This window comes from Pongo pygmaeus, chromosome 2 (genome assembly GCF_028885625.2).
Source record: "Pongo pygmaeus isolate AG05252 chromosome 2, NHGRI_mPonPyg2-v2.0_pri, whole genome shotgun sequence".
Classification (NCBI taxonomy): Eukaryota; Metazoa; Chordata; class Mammalia; order Primates; family Hominidae; genus Pongo; species Pongo pygmaeus.
In genome coordinates, this window is record NC_085930.1 from 186381588 (window position 1) to 186393928 (window position 12341).

At 46.3% G+C, this 12341-nt stretch overlaps 1 protein-coding gene across 6 annotated transcripts in view; it reads right to left on the bottom strand.

Annotated features, from left to right (window-relative positions):
* TBL1XR1 (TBL1X/Y related 1) overlaps positions 1-11731 on the bottom strand; it is a 178355-nt gene extending 166624 nt beyond the window's left edge. For 2 of the 6 annotated variants that reach the window (XM_054479693.2, XM_063662444.1), the window contains exon 1: positions 10485-10634. The gene's annotated coding sequence lies outside the window, so the exon portion shown is untranslated. Of the gene's footprint in view, positions 1-10484; positions 10635-11266 lie in introns of those variants that run through there. The other 4 variants (XM_054479701.2, XM_054479694.2, XM_054479698.2 and 1 more) reach the window with 4 other exon arrangements.
* Between the last annotated feature and the right edge of the window lie 610 nt (positions 11732-12341).

Here is a 12341-nt window from a genome sequence, read left to right on the forward strand (position 1 = left end):
TAATTTCAGCACTTTGGGAGGCCAAGGAGGGTGGATCACTTGAGGTCAGGAGTTCAAGACCAGCCTGGCCAACATGGCGAAACCCCGTTTCTACTTAAGTACAAAAAAAATTAGCTGAGCATGGTGGCATGAGCCTGTAATCCCAGCTACTCAGGATGCTGAGGCAGGAGCATCACTTGGACCCAGGAGGCGGAGGTCACCGTGAGCCAAGATCAACGCCATTGCACTCCAGTCTGGGTGACAGAACGAGACTGTCTCAAAAAAAAAAAAAACAAAAAAAAAACAGTATTTTCTGACCCTTTGTCTTTTCATTTAAAAGTATCTTTGAGAAGATCCTTTATCTATTAACAAAAAAATCAAACACCAAATCTAAATAAATATACAAAAGCAGCATTGGCTGGGTGCAGCAGCTCACACCAATAATCCCAACACTTTGGGAGGCAGGAGGACTGCTTGAGCCCAGGAGTGCGAGACCAGCCTGGGCAACATAGTGAGATCCTGTCTCTACAAAAAATTAAAAATAAAAAATTGGCTGGGCATGGTGCTGCTCTTCTGTAGTCCTACCTACTCAGGAGGCTGAGGTAGGAGGACTGCTTAAGCCCAGGAGTTGGAGGCTAAAGTGAGCCATGTTCACACCACTGCACTCCAGCCTAGGTGACAGAGCAAGATCCTGCCTCAAATAAATAAATAAATAAATAAATATAAATAAATAAAGGAAAAATTCACACAGAGACATCTCTCACCAGGTGTCAAAACTAGTGACCTCTGCCAGCAGGACACAAGGAAGTCCAAGGTCAAAGATGTATTCCCATGATACACCTGGGGTTTTTTTTGCACAAGAACACAATACAATAACAGTCTGCACTCCTAACCCCAGCCTATAATTTTACAAATGTATATCAGTTACTAAAGAGGACAGAGAACAGTAATTTAAAGAAAACCCATCATTTCACTAGGGGAAAAATCTTAAGCATGTATATTACATTGTTATATGAATGAGTGCCAAAGAGCACTGCTACAGCTACAAATCGTATCCTAAAATCCTTATTTTTGATAAGTTCTACCCCATAAAAAGGTAATTGCAGAAAAAGAAAAAAAAGATAAATTCATTATCTATTCTCATTACCTTATTTCAGAAACCCAAAGTAGATGAGTCAATTGCCTTATACTGTGAGTTAATAACATATGATAACCATCAAACAGAAATGTAGCAACATTAGTATACACTCTTCCCAATTAGCCTGTTGAAATTAAAGAAAGAGAATAAAACATCTCTCCCTAACCCGTAAACTGTGTTCTATTCACAATTGAAGGTAACCACTAAAATGTTATTACTATACCCCATCTGGTAAGGTGTTTGCTTATGCTCATGTCACATACTTTCCAGACTATCATTCTATGAAAGGCTGTAGATTTTTAGTCCTTAAATACTCTAAAAAAATTTTCCACGTAGATCCCCCTCAAAACTCATAAAATTGAAATCATGGCCAGGCGCGGTGGCTCATGCCTGTAATCCCAGCACTTTGGGAGGCTGAGGCTGGCAGATCACTTAAAAGTCAGGAGTTCGGCCGGGCACGGTGGCTCACGCCTGTAATCCCAGCACTTTGGGAGGCCGAGGTGGGCGGATCACAAGGTCAGGAAATCGAGACCATCCTGGCTAACACGGTGAAACCCCATCTCTACTAAAAACACAAAAAAATTAGCCGGGCGTGGTGGTGGGCCCCTGTAGTCCCAGCTACTCGGGAGGCTGAGGCAAGAGAATGGCATGAACCCGGGAGGCGGAGCGTGCCATGAGCCGAGATCGTGCCACTGTACTCCAGACTGGGCAACAGAGCGAGACTCTGTCTCAAAAAAAAAAAAAAAGGCAGGAGTTCGAGACCAACCTGGCCAACATGGCAAAACCCTATCTCTACTAAAAATACAAAAATTAGCCACGTGTGGTGGCAGGCGCCTGTAATCCCAGCTGCTCAGGAGACTGAGGCAGGGAGAATCGCTTGAACCCGGGAGGCAGAGGTTGCAGTGAACCAAGATTGTGCTATTGCACTCCAGCCTGGACAAGAGAAAGACTCCATCTCAAAAAAAAAAAAAAAAAAGAATCCTAGAATCTTAATAAAGGAATTGAAGTGTGGAGAATACGCATTCAATTCAAGTATTTGCACAAATAAGAGAACTTCAGGTAACATTTCATCTGATCACCTTAATAGACATTTATAGAAGCTAAGTGATTTACTCACGTAACCATGGCTTTACAAAGAATTGGTTTAAAAATACTTGTTTGCTTAATATTAGACCCATGTTAAAATGCTACCCCATTCAAGCAGATGCAAACTAAGAACAAAAAACAAAAGCATCCACTCAAAAACTGAGTCACTGATTGTCTCTTTACAATGTCCCGCTCTCCACTGTGCTGAAAAAGACACAATGAGAAGAAAAGAGAAACACAAAAGGTATCGGGAAAAAAAGCACTTACTGATTCCACATCCGATCTCAGAAAAAATACCGAAGATATCAAATAGACTGATACCTAGTTTGTTAAAAAGTTAAAAAAAAAAAAAATCCACCATTTTAAGGTAATTAAAATTTTTAAACATTAAAAAAAAAAAAAAAAAAAAAGCTTCAGAGTCCAGAGTACAATTTCCTTTTTTTTTTTTTTTTTTTTTTTTTTGAGATGGAGTCTCGCTCTATTGCCCAGGCAGGAATACAGTGGCACGATCTCAGCTCATGGCAACCTCCACCTCCCGGGTTCAGGCTAGCAGGTAGCTGGGATTACAGGCACATGCCACCACGTCCGGCTAATTTTTGTATTTTTAGTAGAGACAGGGTTTTACCATGTTGGTCAGGCTGGTCTCGAACTCCTGACCTCGTGATCCATCCACCTCGGCCTCCCAAAGTGCTGGGATTACAGGCATGAGCCGCCGCGCCCGGCCCAGAGAATACAATTTCATATAAAAAAGAATTACTGTCCAGGCACAGTGGCTCATGCCTGTAATCCCACCAGCACTTTGGGAGGCCAAGGTGGGCGGATCACCTGAGGTCAGAGGTTCAAACCAGCCTGGCCAACATGGCAAAACTCCGTCTCTACTAAAAATACAAAATTAGCTAGGCGTGGTGGCACATGCCTGTAATCCCAGCTAGAGGCAGGAGAACTGCTTGAACCTGGGAGGTGGAGGGTGCAGTGAGCCGAAATTGCGCCACTGCACTCCAGCCTGGGCAACAAGAGCAAACCTCTGTCAAAAAAAAAGAAATTACTCTATTAAGATACTGGAATGACCATCTCTGACCCTTGCTCCCCAAAGTTTTCTGTTTTTTAAATTCTACCTCCTGAAACCTTCAATAAAGGGGAAAATAGGTGGCAAACTTCACAGTTTAAATGTTCAACAGGTATTCCTCCTCCCTCATCCCTCAAACCTATTCATTTCACATAAATCTCCTGAATCTGGGTACTCTATGGTTACTAAAATGTATTAACCTTTCAGCACAACCCTTACAGTCCACACTAATTCTGAGTTACAAATCTAAGCTCTCAGAAAGCAGAGCTTTCAATCTAACTCATTTTGTTTGATTCAAAATCATGTAGAAAAGCTTACATTCTATACATAAATATTAAAAATTTTGGCCGGGTGTGGTGGCTCATGCCTGTTATCCCAGCACTTGGGGAGGCCGACGCGGGTAGATCACGAGGTCAGGGGTTCGAGACCAGCCTGGCCAACATAACGAAACCCTATCTCTACCAAAAATACAAAAAAATTAGCTGGGCATGGTGGCACGTTCCTGTAGTCCCAGCTACTCAGGAGGCTGAGGCAGTAGAATCACTTGAACCCAGGAGGTGGAGATTGCAGTGAGCCAAGATCATGCCACTGCACTCCAGCTTAGGCAACAGAATGAGTCTTTGTCTCAAAATAAAAATAAAAAATAACAATTTCAGGCCAGGTACGGTGGCTCACGCCTATAATCCCAGCACTTTGGGAAGCCGAGGTGGGCAGATCACAAGGCCCAGAGTTCGAGACCAGCCTGGCCAACAAGGTGATATCCCATCTCTACTAAAAATACAAAAATTAGCTGGGCGTGGTGGTACACGTCTGTTAGTCCCAGCACTTTGGGAGGCCGAGGTGCATGGATCACCTGAAGTCAGGAATTCAAGACCAGCCTAGCCAACATGGTGAAACCCCATCTCTACGAAAATTACAAAAAAATTAGCCGGGCATGGTGGCCAGCACCTGTAATCCCAGCTACTTGGGAGGCTAAGGCAGGAGAATCGCTTGAACCCAGGGGGCGGAGGTTGCAGTGAGCCAAGAATGTGCCATTGCACTCCAGCCTGGGCAACAAGAGTGGAACTCCGTCTCAAAAAAAAAAAAAAAAAAAAAGAGTCCAAAATCTTAAGCATCATTATACCTAACTACCTGAAACATACATAACCAGATAAAGTCAACTTACTGTGACACAATTCCTAACTAGACTAGGTTTTCCCCCAATACTGTGGCTACTATTCCAGAATTAAAAGGGCAAAGCCATCCATTTTCTTTTTTTGTGTGTGTGACAGAATTTATGCTGTTGTTGCCCAGGCTGGAGTGCAGTGGAGCAATCTCAGCTCACTGCAGCCTCCGCCTCCCGGGTTCAAGCTATTCTCCTGCCTCAACCTCCTGAGTAGCTAGGATTATAGGCGTGCGCCACCACTCCCAGCTAATTTTTTGTATTTTTAGTAGAGACGCATTTTATCATGTTAGCCAGGCTGGTCTCAAACTCCTGACCTCAGGTGATCCACCCGCCTGGGCCTCCCAAAGTGCAGGGATTACAGGCGTGAGCCACCGTGCCCAGCCAAAACCATCCATTTTCATCTAAGAAACTAACAAATTTTTCTTCCTTCGCAACTCTGGCAGCATTAAGATTTAAATGAACAGTTAAATGCGACTATAGCACACCTCAGTCTTTAAGGTCTAACTCAAAAAGAAGATGCTGCCACATTACAGTGGAACAGGGCTGTCACTGCTCCCATTTTAACACAGGCCCTCACAATCCATTTTAACATGAAAATGGTATTAAGAACTCTGCCAAATGCTAGAAGGAAAAAGGTCCATCCCTTCAAGAAATGTAACATCGTAGTTGGGGCAACAAAACAATAAACAGTTACGGGATTTGTGATCTTCATTAACTGCAATGGAATCTCAGAGAAGAAATATCCTGAGTCAGGATGGCCAGAAAAGGATTCATGGAAGAAGGGGGACTGAAACTAGGCTATAAGAAGGACAAAGAAAAGAACAGCATGCACAAAAGCAAAGTAGTGAGTATGGCAAAAACTTACAGTATTTGAGAGGCCAGCAAGAATCCCAACTAAGAGTGAGAAATAAAGCTGAATAGGTAGAATGGAACCTTCTTAAAAGCCAGACTGAAGCATACAAATTCAATCCAGTTGGCAAAGAGAATCCATTATGGGTTCTCCAGCAGGGGAACTGACAAGATGAAACCAGTACTTTAAATAAATTACACTGTCAGTAGTTACAGAAGATAAAATGAATAAGAAAGGTTGCTCAGGGCAACCAAATAAAAACTTAATAATCCAGACCTACAACCATTTCATTCATTGAGAAGACAGACTGCTAGGTAACAACACTGGCCTAGAATTCACACAAACACGGCCTAAATTCCTGCTCTGTCCCCTACTACCTGAGCCTCAATTTTCTCACTGTTAAATTCAGGCATCAGCACTCAGACTGTCACAGTACTTGTCAAAGCACCTGTACAGTCCTGATACGTAGAATTTTGACTATTAGTAAAGTGAACACTAGTGCTAAATTAAGTATGGTTAAAAATGGGAAGTAAACATAAGACAAGGCTCATAGAGGAACTGAACTTCCAAGGACAACTATCTGGACAGCAGCTGATAATACGGAAAAGAATACACAGATAAAAGGCGGTCAGGAAAAATAAAATAAAACCACCTACCCAAAGTAATCACTACAGCCTAAAAGGCAGACCCTAGGTTCTGCTGGACCCAAGCCTTGAAAGAGTTCCCTTTGTATTTAAAGAGTTTGCCTGGCACGGTGGCTCATGCCGGTAATCCCAGCACTTTGGGAGGCCGAGGGGGGCGGTCAGGAGTTCGAGACCCCTCTGACCAACATGGTGAAACCCCATCTCTACTAAAGATACAAGAAATTAGCCAGGCAAGTGACAGGCCCCTGTAATCCCAGCAACTTGGGAGGCTGAGGTAGGGGAATCACTTGAACCCGGGAGGCAGAGGCTGCAGTGAGCCGAGATCGCACCATTGCACTCCAGCATGGGAGACAGAGCAAGACTCTGTTTAAAAAAAAAACAGAGTTGAAGATGGGTGCGGTGGCTCACGCCTGTAATCCCAGCACTTTGGGAGGCCAAAGCGGGCGGATCACAAGGTCAAGAGATGGACACCACATCGTGATCTCCATCTAAAACTACAAAAATTAGCTGGGCGTGGTGGCGCGTGCCTATAATCCCAGCTAGGAGGCTGAGGCAGGAGAATCGCTTGAACCCAGGAGGCGCGAGGTTGCAGTGAGAGGAGATCGCGCCACTGCACTCCAACCTGGGCGACAAAGTGAGACTTCATCTCAAAAAAAAAAAAAGAAAGTTGAAAAATGTTTCAAATGGTGCAAGTAAGCTTAAGAAGTCCAACCCAGATGACAGGATAGCAACAAAGGCATGCAAAAAAGATCCACCACCGTACCTACACCAATCATGTAAATTATTCATGGTATATGTAAGCCTTAAACCACAACTTTAAGAGTAAAAAAACTAAGCTAAGTTTACTTCGAATGGGTTACTCAGGAAATGGAGCTATCAAATCCTTCCTATGAGATTATGCCCATACTAAAATAAGTAACAAGCAAATAAAATGTAATACAAAGAAACAAACTTCAAAAATCAAACCTATCAGGAGCAACTTACACTTACAGGATGCTTAGAATGTCAACCATCGTTCTAAGTACCTCACACATATTAACTCAATCTTCTTAACTCTATGAAGTTGACTGCCCCCTTACACAGATGAAGAAACTAAAACACATGAGGGCCAGGCACAGTGTGGCTCATGCCTGTAATCCCAGCCCTTTGGGGGGCCGAGGCGGGCATGTTACCTGAGGTCAGGAGTTCAAGACCAGCCTGGCCAACATGGTGAAACCCCATCTCTACTAAAAATACAAAACTTAGCCGGGAGTGGTGGCAGGCACCTGTAATCCCAGCTACTCGGGAGGCTGAGGCAGAAGAATCACTTGAACCCAGGAGGCGGAGATTGCAGTGAGCCAAGATCGCGCCACTGCACTCCAGCCTGGGCAACAGAGCGAAACTCCGTCTCAAAAAAATAAAATACAATAAAATTTTAAAAAATAAATAAAACGCATGAGGAGCTACTACCCCAACATCACAGCTAGTAAAGGATAGAGCCTGAGTATGAAATCACTGTAACCACTATGCTACAACACAAAGACTTCAATGATTTTTCTTACAAATTTTTTGTGTTTGTTTGTTTTTGAGAGGGTGTCTCCCTCTATCGCCCAGGCTGGAGTGCAATGGTGCGATCTTGGCTCACTGCAACCTCCACCTCCTGGGTTCAAGCAATTCTCCCGCCTCAGCCTCCCGAGTAGCTGGGACTACAGGTACCCGCCACCACGCCCAGCTAATTTGTGTATTTTCACCATGTTGGCCAAGATGGTCTCAATCTCTTGACCTCGTGATCCGCCCGCCTCGGCCTTCCAAAGTGCTGGGATTACAGGCGTGAGCCACTGCGCCCAGCAAGACTGCATCTTATTAAACTGGTGCTAGAGAATTCAGCACAATGATATGAGTTCTATCAATTTCATTTACCCATGCAATCACTTGACCCAGTTAGTACGGATGCTCAACTATAGATCATAAACTTGATTAGAAACACAAGTTTTTGGAAGGATATCTATACGGATCAAGACTAACAAAACAGCTGGGAAAATTCCGCAGATTCAGTCATCTAAGACAGACCCACGTTTGAATCCTAGTGTTCGTGTAATCATTTTGTGGCCTTCAACAAGAGAATTAACTTCTTTGCACCTCTGTTTCATCATCCACAAAAAAAGCCCAACACTATCTACCTCATAGGATTAGCCTAGGGTATAAACAGCATAGAAAGCACGTCACACCTCCTAGAGCATAGCCCAGAGCACCTAGTCCCTCTCCTCTGGCTCTATGGTTACAGGGCAATTAATTGCACTCTTACCGAATCCAGTCCCAGAGGGGTAAACAGCCAAATCTCTCCAGCATTAGCTCTCTCAGAGTCTTTTCTTTTTAACTTCAAGTTTCTATTGGTGGCAGAGCAGGAGATACCACCTTCGTGGTACCTAAACTGAACGATACTCAACAATTCTTTACTACACAGCTCTAGGGTCCTAGCCCTCTTCTACTACCAGAATGTCTGAGCACAAAGTATAAATGTCTCGTGTTAGCTGCTTTCCTTTTTTGCATTTCAGTGACTTATACTGTAAATGTTATTTGTGAAATGAGTCCAATTCACACGCACTAGAAAAATACAAGTTCTAGTGAATGCCAATGTTTCTGCCATGCCTCTCCCCTGACTTCCTACCATTCACATTCTTCTCTATTCTTTTTATATAAATGACACCAAAAATTGAACAAACCCAACAAATTATTTCAACCAACTTCATCAAAATGTGTCAAGTCAGGAATTCTTTATAATAGTACTGCTACAAGTTGTACAAGGGAGATTCCTTTGTCAGCTACTCGTCTGACAAGGTTGTATATATACTGCACTAATAGATTTAATCAACAAGTTGACGTTCAAAAGGTCTGTTAATACATTTCCTTTTATCAGTAACCCTTATATTTATATTATCTTCTGTTAGCTTGAAAGGCTCCTGGAACACAGGAAGCAGTTACCTCTAGTTCTTTCGGGAGACTGGTGTCACGGTAATCATGCAAAACCTTTAGTTAGGTGTCGAGAATACAAATATCAAAAAGATTCTTAGACAAACTATTAAAATGCTTAACAATTCTTTGAAGCAACCAATGCAAAAACATCATCTCTGCAAGGGGCCACTCCATTTACCACCAGTGTCTCCCACATTAATACCCAAAACTGGTATATGTTAAAAGAAAAATGTCTTATAAACTGACGGTGAGCTTTGCAACAATTTTTATGCCATTAACATGTCACTTATATTAAGTTCCTTAACAGTAAGAAAAACTTTTCCCAGGCACATAGTTTTCATCCCCCATACAGTTTAGTATTTTGTCCTGTAGATCGGATTCTAACAACTCAAACGTCAAAAAAATAGTAGTTATTTATGAATTTAATGATTGTGATTACATACATCTCAGTGCAGGATCGGGTTGAAAAAAATCGTATTCCAAACAAGAAAACCTGGATTTAAGAGCAAGAAGCCTAATCACACATCACACGCCTAACTGCTCTCAGGCATACTTTCTTCCTGCAGCCCCTCCCCCATAGGTAAATGCTAACTATTTCTAGAACTCTCAACAATTTGGGAAGCTTGCCATCAACTCCCATGATACCACCGAACACACACCATGTTTTCAGGGAGACAAAGGTGCCCTACTTCCCCAGACTATAAACTATTAAAATGGTGAGAACATACAATCCCAGGAAGTCGGCATTACTAAAATACATCAATGTAGCATGGGTCTTATTTTAACAAAAATGAAAATGAATCACACTAGAAAACCCAAACAGTCACTCGTATCTTCAACGTGTAATCGAAATTATTTATTCCAAGTTGTTTCAGGTAAGTGGATGAAGACACCACGAGGGCCTTATTATCCAAACTGGTGAAGGAGCCTTTAGGAAAAACGGAGGGGGAAGAAGATCCAATTATATGAGGTGGGGGGGTGGAGAAACCATTCAGTCTTAAAATTCAGACTAAAAATAACCTGTCATTTTCACCCACCACATTTTATTAACAAGCTTGTTTAAGATCAGCATACGGTTCCTGTTTGGAAAACAAGAAAGTCAATAGTAAACTTTCCTAAGTCAACTATAAATCACATAGGTACTAAAACTCTTCACCCCTGGTGCCTGCACAGTCCAAGATTTCAAGTAAACTCCAGACATTGAGAACACCTAATTTTTAACTAGTTTCCAACATTTCTCATTTGTAATCACCAAATTATCTTAGAGACACTTAGATAACCTAACAAAGAGAGCATTTTTTAAAAGCCACAACCCAAATTTTACATGAAATACACCATTTTCACAACCTAAATTTAATCCCGGTTGCCACTGCGAAGTGATGCCTGTTTCAGCAAATTAAGAACTTCCAAAAATACTGAACACGTTAACACATGCATGGCTTCTCTCGAGCTGCCATTTAAGATTAATATTCCACTTAATAAAAGTCTGCTTCTGTTCAAAAAATTAAATCGGTTGCAAAGAGGAAGTTACCGAGAAACCACCCTCACAACGTGGCCTTTACACTGTCAGAAAATAACGTGACTCTGTGCCACCCAAAACTTACCAGGAAGCTGGCAATAACTTTGCCAATTCTACACTCCTGAACCCAACTTCAAAGAGCCTCCACCAAATACCTCCTTAAGACGATAAAAAGCACTAAGTTACAAATAAACACGTCCCGGAGCAAGGCCCGGCTGCCGCGCGCCCCTCCCCCGGCCGGCGCCCCCGCCCCGGACGCGCGGCCCCAACAGCCGCCCGCAGCCCCTAACACGCCGGCCGGGGTCGCCGCGCCCGGGCCGGGGACGCGCCCGGGGAGGGGAGATTTCCATTGCCGCCCGAGGTTTCACAAAATAGCATGCACCGAAAAGCTCCTTCTCCTCTGCTAAAAATAGGCTATAAAGGAGTCGGCCTCATGATGGCTCCTTGATTCAATTTGCTGCAAATCCTTTCCTGAAAGCCTCCCTCCCTCAAACACACACGCACAAAAAGGGGGTGTAAATGCACGAAGGGAGGAAGAGGGGGAGAAGGCCGAGGTGCACATTTTCGGGGACAACATAATTAGGGTGAGGATCCCCCGAGACCAGGAAAGGCTAGGGGGGTGGGCAGGCACGTGAGCATTTCAAAGAAACCTGAGAGAGGAAAATGGGGGGATGGGGGCGCCCCAAGTGCCCTCCTTGCCTTCCCTTCCCCCACGCAAGCCCAGTTCCCCCAAGGGCCAAGTTGAAAAATGCATGTTCCACTCGCGCCCATCCCCCCGCGGCCCAGCGCCCCCGGCCGCCTCTGGTCCGCGCCCCCCGCCCAGGCCCCCGGCCGCCCCCACTCCAGGGTCCGGCCCCCAGCGCTTACCTGGAAACGGTGGCCTCCAACGCCGCTCCCCCCTCCCGGGAATGGAGGCACAAGGAAATTCCCCTCCTCGCCGCCGCCGCCACCGCCTCCAACCACCCCCAAAATAACCCCTCCGGGGGGTGAGAGGCAATTATAACCCCAGCGAGCGGAGGGCGCGGGGGATGGGCGCCGGGCGGGCGGGGGCGGGGAGCGCGGCGCGGGTCCCCAGGTGGCGAGCGGAGGTGCTCCCGCCGCGGGGGGAGGGGCGGGGGCGCACGCGGCCGGCGGCGGGGGGAGGCGGCGCGCGGGGGAAGGGCGCGAGCGGGGAGAGGAATTGAGGCAGAAGGTAAAAGCTGTTACTAAGGGAAAGAGCCAAACGGTTCGGAGCAGCCAACGGCTCAGACACTCAACACTGGGGAGAGAGGAATGGGGACCAGCCAGGCACAAATGAGCTCGCGAGGCCTGCGGCGGCGGCGGCGGCGGCCGCGCAGCAAAACAAACCCGAGCGGCCTGCGCCGGGCGGGCGGGCGAGCGGGCGGGCGGGCGCGCGGGGGAGGGGCCGGCGGGGGAGGGGCGCCGCGGACGCCGGGAGGCGGCGGCGGCGCGGCGGGGGGGGCTCCAGCGGCCGCGCTCCTCTCTCTCCCGGCCCGCTCCGGCGGCACCGGGGGCTGGGCTGTGCGGCGCATTCTTTTAAAAATCAGGCGAGCCCCGCGGGCACTCGAAGGCGCCTCGGGGCCCCGGGCCGCCCGCCCCGCCCCCACCGCCGCGGGCCGGCCTGGGTGTGCTCGGGTGTGGGCCGCTGGGCCGGAGACGGGTGGGGGCGGGGAGGCCCGCGCGGTGGCCGGGGTGGAGCCGCCGGCGAAGTTTCCCAAGGAGGCCGCGGGCTCCCGCGTGTCCAGGGGGCGGCCCGGCGGCGCTGGGGGCTGGGCGCACACGCGGCGGGCATGTGGGGGAGCGCGGCGCGGCATCATATGGACATTTGTTTGTGAAAATCTCTGTGAACACCTTTGTGTGCGTAAATACATATGGTTCTCCGAAGCGTACCTGGAAAGGTGCTTTATCTGTAATAAGCGACTTTCAAAATGTGATCCAGAGC